Here is a 16,954-nt window from a genome sequence, read left to right as displayed (position 1 = left end):
GTTGGCGGGCGGCTTCCAGTCAAGTATGGCTTTGACTTTTTCTGGGTCTACGGCCACACCTTCTTGGTTCAGTATATGGCCTAAGAAACCAACTTGTCTTAGCCAAAATTCGCACTTGCTAAATTTGGCGTACAACTGATGTTTCCTCAATTCTCCCAAAACAATTCTGAGGTGCTCAGCATGCTCTTCTGGTGTCCTTGAGTAAACCAGAATATCGTCAATGAATACCACCACAAATTTGTCCATGAATTTCATGAACACTTTGTTCATGAGGTGGACGAAATATGCGGGGGCGTTCGTTAGTCCAAAAGGCATCACTGTAAACTCGTACAACCCATATCTGGAAGTGAAAGCTGTCTTGGGGATATCTTCTGTCCGTACTTTCAATTGGTGATATCCCGATCTCAAATCAATCTTTGAGAATACCTTGGCTTGTGTGAGCTGGTCAAACAAATCATTTATCCGTGGCATCGGATATTTGTTCTTGATGGTGACCATGTTGAGGGCTCGATAGTCTATACACAGTCTCAGTGTCCCATCCTTTTTCTTTGTGAACAACACAGGCGAACCCCAAGGTGAGGAGCTGGCTCGAATAAATCCTTTGTCCAATAATTCTTTTATCTGCTTCTTCAACTCCACCAATTCTGAGGGTGCCATTCTATAAGGCTTCTTATAGATGGGAGCGGTGCCAGGTGCTAGTTCGATGCTGAATTCTATCTCTCGGTCTGGTGGCATGCCTGGTAGTTCTTCAGGGAACACATCAGGAAACTCGCATACCACTGGAACTTTTCTCAGTTCTGCAATGTCCATTTTGTTCAGTTTTGGTTGCTGTGATCGTGGCCTTTCTTGAGCGAAAACTCTTATTGTCTTGCCGTGATGGTGAGTGAGAATCACTGTCCGATTGAAACAGTCGATGAATCCTTTGTTGGTGGTCAACCAGTCCATCCCTAAAATGACATCCAGTCCTTTACTCTCCAACACGATGAGATTTGCTGGGAATTGTAGTCCTTCGAACTCAATGACCACTCCTCGGCAGTAACCCTGAGCGATTTGCTTATTTCCGGGGGACTTGATGATCATAGATTTTTCCAAGGGAAGTATCGGAAAACCATGTTGCAAAACAAAACTCTTCGAAACGAACGAATGGGAAGCTCCAGAATCAAACAAAACCATGGCAGGTACTGTGTTGACAGGGAACGTACCGAGCACGATGTCTGGGGCATTCTGCGCCTCTTCCCTGGTCACATGGTTCAGGTGACCCTTCATGTGGTTGTTGTTGGGGTTGAAGTTGTTGCGCTTGGGGGCTGGATTGTTTCCACCATTGTTTGGCTTGGGTGCCGAGTTCTTTGGCTTTGGGCACTGTTTAGCATAGTGCCCTTCTTGACCACAAGCATAGCAGGTGACCCCTGGACGGTACGTGTACTCCTTGTCCCTGGCATGAAACTGTCCGACGGGCCTTGGTTCAGTAGTCGTGGGTCTCCTTGTGTCTGTCCGTGGAACCTTAGTCCTGCTTCGGTGGTTGCGAGCAAGAGTCGTCTTGTCCCTCTTTCGCTTACGGATATCTTCCAGACTACGGCGCTCATTCTCCAAGGTAATGGCCTTGTCCACCAGAGTCTTAAAATCCGGAAAGGTGTGTACAATCAGTTGGCATCTTAGTGCTGGTGCCAGGCCGTCCAGGAATTTTTCCATCTTCTTATTTTTTGTCATGTGCTCGTCGTAGGCATAACGAGACAGCTGGGTAAACTGACCATTGTATTCTGTTACTGACATGGCTCTCTGCTTCAGGTCATCGAACTCCCTCTTCTTGATCTTTAGGATGCTCCTGGGGATGTGTGCCCCACGGAAGCCTTCCTTGAACTCTTCCCAGGTGATGTTGTGTTCACGGGGGTGCATGTGTAGGAAATTTTCCCACCATGCTGCAGCTGCTCCAGTAAGGTAGTGTGGTGCATAGAGCACCTTCTCATGATCTGAACACTGAGCAATGATCAGCTTCCTTTCAATGTCACGAAGCCAATCATCGGCTTCCAGCGGCCTATCGGTGTGAGCAAAAGTTGAGGGGCGAGTCTTCTGTAACTCAGATAACTTGCAATGCTGTTGATAGGGCTCACGGTGGTTTCCCATATTGATGACATGGTTCATCATCTCTTGGTGCTGTTGCTGGCTTTGCTCGAAGAGACGGCATACTTGAGACAGGGCTGCTTCGCTGTCTTGTTGACTGGACTGACCCTGAGTGAAATTGTTGCTAGTCTGTGTCCCGTAAACCTCTTCTGGCTGATTGGGCATGGAGCGAGTCCACGGGCGAGACATTTTTCCAGTCTGGGGTATTATTGTGCAAAACCCATGAGAAAAACTGTGCAGCACAAGGAAAACTTTGCAAAGGCAACACTTTAAAAGACCTCAAGGTTTTTCAAGAAGAACATAAACGGTTTTGCATGGAGAAGAACTGCTTAACACAATTCTTACACGCGAAACACAAACACATGATACAGCACTCAGGATGCGCGTACACATACCTGACATGTTATTTAGACTAGCGTACTACTCCGGAAGGCAGCAAACACACCAATACAAACTAGCGTACAGATAAAACAGCACATCATACAAGCAGGCATAACGTGCGGCTACTCGATGCTCTCAGTTGGAGATGGTGAAGATCTCCTTTCCCTTGCCGATGGCAAGACTCAGCGGTCCAGGAGAATCCACCTCCACCTCCTCTCTAGCTGGCTCCTGGCGCGTGACGCTGCGCTGCGGTGACGGTGCGGGGGCGACTGGTGGTAGAGCGGGTGCGGCAGGCGGTGCAGCTCTGACTGGAGTAGGAGCGATGACTCGGTCGAACTCCTCAGTGGTAGGCAGACGGCGAGCAGTGGCCAAAACGGTCGGTGCATACGAGGCTGAAGACGAGACGAATGTCAGAGGCGGCGCCATGTTGAGAAGCTCCTTCCTGCTGGCAGGACCGCCCCGGACTAGGTCCATGCGGGCAGCCACAAGATCGTCCACGAGGTTGTCGAAAGACTCCTCCAGAGCCTTGAGATACTCCACAACCATCTCGATGGCTTCATCTCGCTCTCCCCGATGGCAGGCGAACGCATAGTGACTGGTGTATGGCACATGGCATGGGAGGTAGCGGTAGCGACGAGTCTTCATCGTAGGAAGGATGTCCCGAAGGCGAGCTATCGCCTCACGGGCAGCCATCTGCATGGCATGCCTCTCCGTAGGCATGGCCCTTCCCACAAAACGGAAGTGGCGAGCTGCAGAACGTCCTCCCTTGAATTGCACCACAGCTTGGTGCATAGACACGTCGTCACTGAGCTTGTGCTGGTAGAGTGTGAACTCCGGGCGAGCTGCTGGCCCGATCGCGAGCTTGGTGATGGAGACGAGGAGCTTGACAAACCCCTCGGGCACGTTTGTGAACACTCGATTCTCACAGCTGCTGCCAGCCATCTACAAAAGTAGGCAAAAATTCTGAGTAGTCATGTCATAAATTTATGATGACCAACAGAAAATAGCTACAATTGCAAAACGCTGAAAAGGCACAAAAGACGCTAATAACCGATTAGCGATCGCACCTAGTGGCTTCCTACAGTTAGCCTGGCTCTGATACCAAGCTTGTCACGACCGGTTTTTCAATAAAATAATTATTGAGAGACCAATCCCTTTTACGGACCAGTAAGGAAGAATTCCTTCTCACTGGTAGACAATATCTTGGTAACAGAAGAAAAATACCAGGAGTACTAAATATAATACAAGGTTGAGCGGAGACTGCCCAACAATTTATTACATGCACGCCGATAAAACAAGACAGCGGATAGGGTGGCATACTACTAACTAACGATAATGACGGCGGTGGAAATATCACCGCGGAGCGAGTGACATGACTCCTGAAGACTACAGCTCTTCGAGCGTCGGAGTGAGGCTCGAGGAGACTTATTGCGGGTGGCGGAAGCGTATATAATACAAGTGACCAATATCCGGGATCGCGCAGGGCTGACTGGGACTCCTCTAGGCGTCGGACGCGCTATCAAACTCTTCATCCAAGAGATCACCTTCGTCAACATCTGGCCAAATCAACAAGCCAGGTGAGTACTATGAAAGTACTCGCAAGAAAATTCGGACATAAGATATAACAATTGTAAACATGAAGCATATGAACAATTTATCCAGTGCATTCAGACATAGAGAAAATAAATACTGGGTGCCAAGCGAGGGTCTGAATGACGCCTCGAGCGGAAACTGCAGAATAGTAATACTGGTGCCAAACGAGTGTCTGGAAGACTCCTCGAGAGGAAACTGCAAGAATAATAATACTGGTGCCAAACGAGTGTCTGAAAGACTCCTCGAGAGGAAACTGCGAGAATAATAATACCACAGTCGGGCGTCGAGGCGACACCACATAAAGGGCTTATAACAGAAAATAAAAGACGAACATGCCACAGTCGGACGTCTGAGCGACATCACCTAAAGGGCTTATATTTAATGTAAGAAACAAAAGAACCACCGCAGTCGGACGTCTGCGCGACGTCACATAAAGGGCTTATATTTAATGTAAGAAACAAAAGAACCGCCGCAGTCAGACGTCTGCGCGACGTCACATAAAGGGCTTATATTGTAGCTCAATAACACAATAGTCCGGGAACATAAATTATCACAAGTATGAGACAAATATAAAGTTAGTCCATCCACAGGAATAATAATTTAACTGGATTTACCACTTGAGCTTGTTCACCGGGGACAAGTTTTTCACGCGGATAGATATGGATATACTGAATTACACTACTTGATCATGGATACGATGACTTGGAAGGAATTGACTCTGCAGAGTTTGTACTTAACCACAGCCAACGGATTTCAGTAGTCACGGGGACTAGTTCCGTCTACGGTGTTTTGGAAGAAACACGTCTAACCAGTACACACCCAATTCAACCTTCCGAAACCAGGGATCACCCTCGGCAACGTTCAAGAAAAACCTTGAGACGGGGAGGCTACAACCTCGCGTGGCATGGGATCAAATTTCTATACGCGCGCTCTAAGGGGGTGCCCCCCCCCCCCTCTCGGTCCCAACCGGAAACACCCATGCCCCCTGACCGGATGACTGGCTTTAATCCTGGGCCAAGGTACCATCATCCCGGCCTCTCTGTTTGGTGTGTACACGGAAAGAGGTTACCAACTTACTAAACCGCATCCTGGCAAATGAAACATGTGGTAGCACGGAAAGGGGAAAGAACGATAACGTGACTCCGTCCACGTTAACGTCAGAAATAGTCGGATGACGCAAGGCTGGTATGCTACAACAGTACCACCTTGCTGCCCTTCATGTCACCACATGATTAGGCCATCTCTCATCAGAGATCATCGCAACTTACGAAACGTGCGGGGGAAAAGAACGATAACGTGACTCCGTCCACGTTAACGTCGGAGAAAGTCGGATGACGCAAGGCTGGTATGCTACAACAGTACCACCTTGCTGCCCTTCATGTCACCACATGATTAGGCCATCTCTCATCAGAGATCATCGCAACTTTGGAACATGCGGGTAGTTGCCTTACAAGCAACGAGGTATTTACCGACACTCATATGCCACGCACAAACTTTCAAGCAACATGCAAAACACTTATCATATCAAATGCTCAAACATGCTTGCCTGGTTCGGAGAAGTCGGAGTCTAGCTCGGCGAAGTTCGCGGCTCCGTCACCTCTTCCGGAACCTACGGAAATCACGAAAAACGGGCACTAACGTGAAAACCAACGCGTGCACAGAAACTTTTCCAAATATTTTTCAAATAAATCCCATAAAAAACTAGACAAAATTTGAAGGTTGTCAGAAAAAGAATCACTCAAAAATCCCTTTTTATTAAAAAGTTATAAAGGTTTCTGTCCAGGGACTTATCTGTAATGAAACAGAAAAGTTCCAGGGTTTTAACTGAGAAAACAGAAAACGCTTCGGTAAGGAATGCGCTAGCTAAAGAGAGGAAACGTATTTTGCCCGAAGGCGCCAACAGAAAACGGTTCGCGAAAGAATAGAACAGAGGCTGACATGCGGGGTCCACATGTCAGGTTTGAAAAGCTCGCCGGCGCCCGAAGACTGCGGTGGACGCCGGCGTCGAACCACGGCGAGTTAGGAGGATCGGAGGGTACCAAGAGCTTCAGCGTCTTCTTCCGCGTCGGTGGGTGGTGGACTCGACCAACGGGGAGCACCACGTCGACGGCGACACTATCTCCGGCGGACGGCGGCTCGGGTGATGGTGGGGAACTCCGGTGGAGGGCTGCAAACTTCGAATTGAAGCGCGGGTCAGTAGGAGGGACGCATAGTGAAGCTACTGGCAAGAGAAGGGAGGCGGAGGTGCACACACGGGGGCGAATCGAGCTGGATCCCGTGGCGGGTCGCGGCGGCCGGAGTCGAGGAAGGAGACCTCCTCGGGGCTCTTCCAGTGGCTAGGCGTGCTCTAGGGGGAGTGCAGGGATGGTGGGTGCTCGAGTTGAAGCTCGGGGCCTCTATTTATAGGCGGATCGACGGGGTGGCCGTGAACGGAGAATCTCCGGCGAGCGATTACGGCGATGCAGTGGATTGGCAGGACGTTTGGGTGGCCAGGCAGCATCAGTGGAGGTTACTGGTGTCATTCCACAGCTAAACGGAGTTGGTCTTGGCGTAATGGCGTCGGTCCATGGTGAGGTGACCGCACGGGCTCGACGGCGGCAGAGAGCGCGCTCCGTGCCCTGCGGTTCACGACGAGAGTGGCAGCGCGTTCGGGGGAGTGGAAGGCCACGCGGCGAGCTACGGTGGCTTGGGCGGCGCTGGGTGGCGTCGTCGGCGCCGTGCTTCCCGCTGGCGTCGGTCACGGGGCGGCGCACCTTCTGCTGCTCGTCGCCGACGTCCGCAAGGTGCCAGGCGTTCGTGCGGTGCAGGAACAAGGGGGAGGGGACGAGGAGCAAGGCGACATCGGGGCACTGTCGAGATCGACAACCATCTCTGAAGAAAACGACAGTAAGCCACTGAACTGTTCTCTGAATTAACTGAACTTGACAATGACCATGCACTGCAGGTGCTCGACAGAATGATTTGGCTATGAGATAAATTTTTCTCGGGCTGTAACTTGGTGAGGTGACCACTCAATGTACCCAGAGGCCGCCTGATTTTACTTGGAATTTTTGGAGAAGGATTAGAATGAATTTCACCAAATTTGACAAATCTGGTCCAAACTTGCAGCAAGTGTAGTTTGAAAATTTTGAACTGAAGACCAGTGGATCTTCATGGATCTTGGTTGAGGGTTCAAAGGACTAGGGAGGAGAGTTGGTTTGGGGGCAAAAATCAAAACAGAAAGTAGAGTTCCTTTGTAAATTACCAATGGATACAATAGAAGACAGAAATTTGTTTGAATAAGATTTAAATGGAAAATAAACATAGGGGAGGTTCAACTTGCTGGATTAGATGCCAAACATGATCCAAAGGTGAGGGGAGGGTTAGGAGAGAAGATTTGCACTAAGGCCATGGCAAGGAGGAATTGTTGAAAGTGGCAAAGGATTATTCCAAAAGCCATAGTGCAAATTTCAAAGAGATTTTCAAAAGGTATTTTCCCAAGTGAAAATATTTTGTCTTGAGTCCAAATGAAAAGCAAGGACCTCCAAGACCAAAGACAGATCTTGGGTGAATCCAAATAAAACTTTTGCCTAAAAAAATATTATTTGAAAGGGAGAGTTCTTTTGAAGAAAAATTTAAATCACCGCCCTCAAGTCAAATAAAAATCTTTTGAAAAATCCAATTAAAAACTTGGGTGTCACAACTCCCTTGCCGTCCTTCTTGAAGTTCTTCTTACCCTTGCCCTTCTTGAACTTAGTGGTTTTATTCACCATCAACACTTGATGTTCTTTTCTGATCTCCCCTTCCGCTGATTTCAGCATTGAAGACACCTCAGGAATGGTCTTTTCCATCCCCTGCATATTGTAGTTCATCACAAAGCTCTTGTAGCTTGGTGGAAGCGACTGGAGGATTCTGTCAATGACCGCGTCATCCGGGAGATTAACTCCCAGCTGAGTCAAGCGGTTGTGCAACCCAGACATTCTGAGTATGTGCTCACTAACAGAACTATTCTCCTCCATCTTACAGCTGAAGAACTTGTCGGAGACATCATATCTCTCGACCCGGGCATGAGCTTGGAAAACCAGTTTCAGCTCCTCGAACATCTCATATGCTCCATGTTTCTCAAAATGCTTTTGGAGACCCGGTTCTAAGCTGTAAAGCATGTCGCACTGAACGAGGGAGTAATCATCAGCACGCTGTTGCCAAGCGTTCATAACGTCTTGGTTCTCTGGGATTGGTGCATCACCTAGCGGTGCTTCTAAGACATAATCTTTCTTGGCTACTATGAGGATGATCCTCAGGTTCCGGACCCAGTCCGTATAGTTGCTGCCATCATCTTTCAGCTTGGTTTTCTCTAGGAACGCGTTGAAATTGAGGACAACGTTGGCCATTTGATCTACAAGACATAGTGTAAAGATTTAAGACTAAGTTCATGATAATTAAGTTCATCTAATCAAATTATTTAATGAACTCCCACTCAGATAGACATCCCTCTAGTCATCCAAGTGATGCATGATCCGAATTTAACTAGGCCGTGTCCGATCATCACGTGAGACGGACTAGTCAAGATCGGTGAACATCTCCATGTTGATCGTATCTTCTATACGACTCATGCTCGACCTTTCGGTCCTCCGTGTTCCGAGGCCATGTCTGTACATGCTAGGCTCGTCAAGTCAACCTAAGTGTATTGCGTGTGTTCCGAGGCCATGTCTATACATGCTAGGCTCGTCAACACCCGTTGTATTCGAACGTTAGAATCTATCACACCCGATCATCACGTGGTGCTTCGAAACAACGAACCTTCGCAACGGTGCACAGTTAGGGGGAACACTTTTCTTGAAATTATCATAAGGGATCATCTTACTTACTACCGTCGTTCTAAGCAAATAAGATGCAAAAACATGATAAACATCACATGCAATCAAATAGTGACATGATATGGCCAATATCATCATGCTCCTTTGATCTCCATCTTCGGGGCACCATGATCATCTTCGTCACCGGCATGACACCATGATCTCCATCATCATGATCTCCATCATTGTGTCTTCATGAAGTCGTCACGCCAACGATTACTTCTACTTCTATGGCTAATGCGTTTAGCAACAAAGTAAAGTAATTTACATGGCGTTATTCAATGACACGCAGGTCATGCAAAATAATAAAGACAACTCCTATGGCTCCTGCCGGTTGTCATACTCATCGACATGCAAGTCGTGATTCCTATTACAAGAATATGATCAATCTCATACATCACATATATCATTCATCACATCTTCTGGCCATATCACATCACATAACATATGCTGCAAAAACAAGTTAGACGTCCTCTAATTGTTGTTGCAAGTTTTTACGTGGTTTGTAGGTTTCTAGCAAGAACGTTTCTTACCTACGTATGACCACAACGTGATTTGCCAATTTCTATTTACCCTTCATAAGGACCCTTTTCATCGAATCCGTTCCGACTAAAGTAGGAGAGACAGACACCCGCTAGCCACCTTATGCAACTAGTGCATGTCAGTCGGTGGAACCTGTCTCACGTAAGCGTACGTGTAAGGTCGGTCTGGGCCGCTTCATCCTACAATGCCGCCGAAACAAGAAACGACTAGTAGCGGCAAGAAGAATTGGCAACATCAACGCCCACAACTTCTTTGTGTTCTACTCGTGCATAGTAACTACGCATAGGCCAGGCTCATGATGCCACTGTTGGGAATCGTAGCATAATTTTAAAATTTTCCTACGCTCACCAAGATGCATCTATGGAGTATACTAGCAACGAGGGGAAAGGAGTGCATCTACATACCCTTGTAGATCGCGAGCGGAAGCGTTCCAATGAACGTGGATGACGGAGTCGTACTCGCCGTGATCCAAATCACCGATGACCGAGTGCCAAACGGACGGCACCTCCGCGTTCAACACACGTACGGTGCAGCGACGTCTCCTCCTTCTTGATCCAGCAAGGGGGAAGGAGAGGTTGATGGAGATCCAGCAGCACGACGGCGTGGTGGTGGATGTAGCGGGTCTCCGGCAGGGCTTCGCCGAGCTTCTGCGAGAGAGAGAGGTGTTGCAGGGGGAGAGGGAGGCGCCCAAGGCTGTCATCTTGCTGCCCTCCCTCCCCCCCTTTATATAGGCCCCCTGGGGGGCGCCGGCCCTGGAGATGGGATCTCAAGGGGGGGCGGCAGCCAAAAGGGGGAAAGGGGGTGCCTTGCCCCCCAAGGCAAGTGGGAAGCCCCCCCACCCTAGGGTTCCCAACCCTAGGCGCATGGGGGGAGGCCCATGGGGGGCGCCCAGCCCACTAGGGGCTGGTTCCCTTCCCACTTCAGCCCATGGGGCCCTCCGGGACAGGTGGCCCCACCCGGTGGACCCCCGGGACCCTTCCGGTGGTCCCGGTACAATACCGGTAACCCCCGAAACTTTCCCGGTGGCCGAAACTGGACTTCCCATATATAATTCTTCACCTCCGGACCATTCCGGAACCTCTCGTGACGTCCGGGATCTCATCCGGGACTCCGAACAACTTTCAGGTTTCCGCATACATATATCTCTACAACCCTAGCGTCACCGAACCTTAAGTGTGTAGACCCTACGGGTTCGGGAGACATGCAAACATGACCGAGGCGCCTCTCTGGTCAATAACCAACAGCGGGATCTAGATACCCATGTTGGCTCCCACATGTTCCACGATGATCTCATCAGATGAACCACGATGTCGAGGATTCAATCAACCCCGTATGCAATTCCCTTTGTCAATCGGTATGTTACTTGCCCGAGATTCGATCGTCGGTATCCCAATACCTTGTTCAATCTTGTTACCGGCAAGTCTCTTTACTCGTACCGCAATGCATGATCCCGTGACTAACGCCTTAGTCACATTGAGCTCATTATGATGATGCATTACCGAGTGGGCCCAGAGATACCTCTCCGTCACACGGAGTGACAAATCCCAGTCTCGATCCGTGCCATCCCAACAGACACTTTCGGAGATACCCGTAGTGCACCTTTATAGTCACCCAGTTACGTTGTGACGTTTGGCACACCCAAAGCACTCCTACGGCATCCGGGAGTTGCACGATCTCATGGTCTAAGGAAAAGATACTTGACATTGGAAAAGCTCTAGCAAACGAAACTACACGATCTTTTATGCTATGCTTAGGATTGGGTCTTGTCCATCACATCATTCTCCTAATGATGTGATCCCGTTATCAACGACATCCCATGTCCATAGTCAGGAAACCATGACTATCTGTTGATCAACGAGCTAGTCAACTAGAGGCTTACTAGGGACACGTTGTGGTCTATGTATTCACACATGTATTACGATATCCGGACAATACAATTATAGCATGAACAATAGACAATTACCATGAACAAAGAAATATAATAATAACCATTTATTATTGCCTCTAGGGCATATTTCCAACAAACTTCAACAAGAGCAATTCAAGTGGCGCGAAGAGCAAGCAACGAGTGAGGACTTGCTTCAATTGTGGCAATGTGAGCCATTTTGTTGCGGAGTGCCCTTACGAGAAGAGGGAAGACAATGGTGGCAAGCTCATTAGAAAGGACAAGGCCAAGTCGTTCCCCAACAAGAGCAACTTCACCAAGAAGACTCCTCCCAAGGCATTGGTGATACAAGAAGAGTACAATGAGGATGATGACGATGATGAAGATGGTGATTCGGTTGCCATGGCCTCCGTCGCCATTGCGAAGACTCCACGGGTGTCTCTCTTCGACTCACCCAATGAGAACATCACCGCCAAGTGCCTCATGGCTAAAGCCACCAATAAGGTAACCTCCAACATCAAAACTACCATCATTAATCATCCTTCTTCGACGGATAGCATTGATGAACATGAGGGGACAAATGTGGAGGAAAATGAGTTTGAGATCTTTATGGGTAAACTCAAGGGTAAATCCAAGAAGCACTTCGTTGCTCTCTTGGAACAACTTGGTGAAGCCAATGACATGATCGAGGCTCACAAAGATACCATCTCTAAGATGGAGGGGCATAGTCGTGACTATGCCGATGAGATTTCGGATCTCTCCAATGCTCTTGATGAAGAGCGTGGTCTTCGTTTGGCTCTTGAGGAGTCATACAACGATGATCATGCTAAGTTAAAGAAAGATCTTGATCATGCTCTTGTTGTGTCTCGTGTGCTAAACTCCGAGAAGGCAAAACTTGGGGTTGATCTTGCTAGACTTAAAGAGGAGTTTGACATTCTCGACAAGGCTCACAAAGTCTTGAAGGGCGTTCATGCTAGCCTCAAGGAGTCTCATGATCAACTCCAAGTAAAGCTAACTAAGGAGAAAGCCACCTTTCCTCATATGATGTTAATCGATAATGCAAATGCTACTAACCCTTGTTGTGAGCATGTGCATCTTGTTGAGGAGAATGTTAAGTTGAAGGAGCAACTTGAGAAAGGCCTTGTGTCATGCATACAAGGTGAGAAGAACCTCAACGACCTTTTGAGAAACCAAAAGGAAGTTGTGGCCAAGGAGGGGATTGGGTTCGCACCCAAGCCCAAGAACAAGAAGAAGAATGACAAGACCAAACGACCTCCTCCTCTCAAGCAAACTTTTGTAAAGGAGGGAGAGGGTGCTTTCAAGTAGAAGAAGAACAATGCGAAGGATGATGGTGTCAAGAAGGGCAATACCACCCCATCCAACAAAGCCGGCGACTTTAATCCTTCTTATGTATTATGCCGTGCAAGTGATGGGCATGTTTATGCCAAATTTGTTGGTTCTCCTAATGAGTATATTGAATGGTCCATTTGGGTTCCTAAGGCCCTTGTTACTAACATCAAAGGACCCATTAAAAAATGGGTACCTAAAACCAAGCATTGATCTCTTGTAGGTGTTTGCTTCCGGTGGGGGATCATGGTTGCTCGATAGTGGAGCTACAAATCATATGACCGGAAGCAAGGACTTGCTGGTGGACGTGCACAAGATTCCATCTATGCACACCAATGTCGAGTGGGGTGATGCCTCGTCTTCTAAGGTATTGGGACTCGGCAAAGTTGTCATTTCTCATGATCTCACGATCGAGAAGGTCATGCTAGTTGAGTCCCTTGCATACAATTTACTTTCCGTTCGTCAACTTGCTACCATGGGTTTTTCCACTTTCTTTGATATTGATACCGTGGCCCTCTTGTGGAGCAAGACTCTTAAAGTAGCCTTTGTTGGGCATGTCGAGAACGGTCTCTATGTGATTAACTTTTCGGAGCGACCCACTAAGACCGCGACATGCCTAATGGCTAAAGTTGACGTGGGATGGGTTTGGCATCGCCGTTTAGCCCATGTCAATATGAGATCTTTGCAAAGTCTTCTCAAGGGGAACCATGTCCGTGGACTAACGAATGTTAGTTTTGCTAAAGATCATGCTTGCAGTGCTTGTATCAAAGGAAAGCTTCATGAGAAGGCTCACCCTCCCACAAATCTCATTTACTCGAAGAGGCCTTTGGAGCTCCTTCATTTGGATCTCTTTGGGCCTCCATCCTTTGATAGTCTTGGGGGTAGAAAGTATTGCTTGGTAATTGTGGATGACTATTCAAGATACACTTGGGTGTATTTCTTCAAGAGGAAGAGTGAGACCCAACAAACCGTCATTGACTTTGCAAATGAAGCCCAACGTCAACACAATGCAAAGATCTTGACAATAAGAAGTGACAACGGCACCGAGTTCAAAAACTACACCTTGGATGAGTTTCTTAGTGATGAGGGGATCAAGCATCAATATTCCACACCTTACACCCCTCAACAAAATGGTGTTGCGGAGAGGAAGAACCGGACGTTGATGGATGCGGCAAGGACAATGATGGTGGAGTTCAAGTCTCCATACAACTTTTGGGCCGAAGCCATCAACACCGCTTGTCATGCTTCAAATCGGCTCTATCTCCGCAAAGGCTTGAACAAGACTCCATATGAGATACTCACCGGTAACAAGCCCAACCTCAAGTACTTTCGGGTGTTCGGGTGTAAGTGTTTCATTCTCAAGAAAGGTGTTCGTTTGTCTAAATTTGAGTCTAGAGCCCATGAGGGCATATTTGTTGGTTATGCTACAAACTCCCATGCGTGTTCTCAATAAGTCCACGGGACTTATTAAGGAGATGTGTAACGTGGAGTTTGATGAGAATAACGGCTCCCAAGTGGAGCAAAGTGGTACTTGTGATGTAGGTGATGAAATTCCTCCCCAAGCCATAAGAAAAATGGGTGTTGGTTATATCCTACCCATTGAGGACCCCCTTGTGGCCGAAGGAGAAGGACAATGCTCCACTCAAGTGGAGCCATCACCAACCCAAGACCCACACGCTTCCGAAGAACAGAGTGAAGGCTCTCAACCTCATGCACAAGATCAAGGGCAAGATCAACCTCAAGATGGTGGTGATCCACCAAATGATGCCCAAGGTCAAGTTCTCCCCCTCGAGCAAGTTCAAGATCAAGGACAAGCTCAAGACGACGTTCAAGATGATCAAGTAACCCCTCCTCGTTTCACTTCCGAGGAGGAATTGGAGCGTCGTGCCGCTAAGATCGCTTCCAAGCTCACCACCAAAGGTCATCTCATGGAGAATGTGGTTGGAAGCCTAAGAAAGGGGGTAAGCACTCGTAGACAATTAGCAAACTATTGTGAACATCATGCGTTTGTTTCTTGTGTCGAACCCCAAAAGGTTTATGAAGCGCTCGAGGACCCGGATTGGCTCAATGCCATGCATGAAGAACTCAACAACTTCGAACATAACCAAGTGTGGAAATTAGTGCCAAGGCCAACCGGGAACCATAATGTCATAGGAACCAAGTGGATATTCAAGAACAAGCAAGATGCTCATGGGATCATTGTTCACAACAAGGCTCGGTTGGTGGCACAAGGCTACTCCCAAGTCGAGGGTATCGACTACGGTGAAACCTTTGCCCCCGTCGCTCGCCTTGAATCTATTCGTCTGTTGATTGCTTATGCTTCTCATCATAATTTCACGTTGCAACAAATGGATGTGAAGAGTGCTTTTCTTAATGGTCCCATAAATGAGTTGGTGTATGTCAAACAACCCCCCGGGTTCGAAGATCCCTATTTCCCCGATCATGTGTATCAACTCCATAAGGCGCTCTATGGCCTTAAACAAGCCCCACGTGCGTGGTATGAGCATCTTACGAAGTTGTTACAAGATCGTGGATTCGAAATCGGGAAAATCGACCCCACTCTTTTTACTAAGAAGGTCAAAGGGGATTTGTTTGTGTGCCAACTATATGTTGATGATATTATTTTTGGTTCCCCTAACAAAGCCTTCAATGAAGAATTTGCCGCTCTCATGACCTCAAAGTTCAAGATGTCTATGATGGGAGAGTTGAAGTTCTTTCTCGGATTCGAAATCAAACAAAGAAGAGAAGGAACCTTCATCAACCAAGCCAAATACACTCAAGACATGCTAAAGAGATTCAAGCTAAGTGATGTCAAGCCGGCTTCCACTCCAATGCCCACCAAGTGCCAACTTGACATTGATCCCAATGGTAAAGCGGTGGATCAAAAGGTATATCACTCCATGATTGGATCCTTGCTTTACCTTTGTGCATCTAGACCGGATATCATGTTGAGTGTGGGAATTTGTGCATGATTTCAAGCCGCACCTAAGGAAAGCCACTTTGTGGCGGTCAAGCGAATCTTTCGATATTTGGCTCATACCCCAAACTTTGGCTTATGGTACCCAAGAGGAGCAAACTTCAAGCTTGTAGGTTATTCGGACTCCGATTGGGCGGGAGACAAAGTGGATAGGAAGTCCACTTCCGGAGGGTGCCAATTTCTTGGTTGCTCTTTGGTAAGTTTGTCTTCTAAAAAGCAAAGTTGTGTGTCTCTCTCGTCCACCGAAGCGGAGTATGTGGCGGCCGGGAGTTGCTGTGCACAACTCTTATGGATGAGGCAAACTTTAAAGGATTACGGTGTCATTTGTGACAAAGTGCCTCTATGGTGTGACAATGAAAGTGCCATCAAGATTTCTCTCAACCCGGTGCAACACTTCAAGACGAAGCATATTGAGATTCGGTATCACTTCATTCGGGATCATATTAGGCGAGGGGAGATCGAGCTCAACTATGTCAACACGCATGATAACCTTGCAGATATTTTCACGAAGCCATTGGATGAAGCAAGATTTCGCGAGTTAAGGCATGAGCTAAATATCATTGATTCGAGCAATGTGATTTGAACCTTTGCTCACCCCTCACATTCATCATGCATTCTAGTCTAGGTGTAGGCATGGACTTAGGGGGAGTGTTGTTCTCTCAATGAACTCTTCCTCCCCCCCCCATAATGCATAAACTAATCTCACTCTTTCACATTAGCCATTTTTTATGGTACTTGTGCTTCAAAGACGAGTTTTGGTCATGGGCCCAAGGATAATTCTTTGCGGTGCCATACCAATTGACTCAAACATAGGTGGCCTCGGCCACCGCCCTCTAGTGTAGAGGTGTGTGGTTCTTGTTCTCGTGCTGGTGCTCTTGTTGCTTTGTGTTGGTTTTCTCCTCTTGCCGTCATTTCCTCTCTTCTCTTTTGTGCCATATGTGTTGAGTCTTGTTGTGAGTTGCGCTGGGCGGTACTACCGTTGTGAAGGCGCGGTACTACCGCCCATCACCACGGTACTACCGCCCGTCACCACGGTACTACCGCTGAGGGGCGGGGCCAGGGGGTTAAGTCGTGGGCAGGGGTGGTTTCCTCCCCCATACCCATTTGCTTCGTCCCCTCGTCCCTCTTCCTCTCTCTCCAGCGCCATCTCGCCGCGGGAGGGCTCCGGCGGCCCTCCGTCTCCGGACCGTTCCTCTCCATTTCCTTCGGTGGAGTCGATCCCCACCTCGTCCTCTTGCCATGGATGCCGGTATTGCCCCCGTTCCTCTTCTCTCA

The sequence above is a fragment of the Triticum aestivum genome, chromosome 4D, assembly GCF_018294505.1.
Source record: "Triticum aestivum cultivar Chinese Spring chromosome 4D, IWGSC CS RefSeq v2.1, whole genome shotgun sequence".
NCBI classification, from domain to species: Eukaryota; Viridiplantae; Streptophyta; class Magnoliopsida; order Poales; family Poaceae; genus Triticum; species Triticum aestivum.
This window is presented reverse-complemented; position numbering follows the sequence as displayed.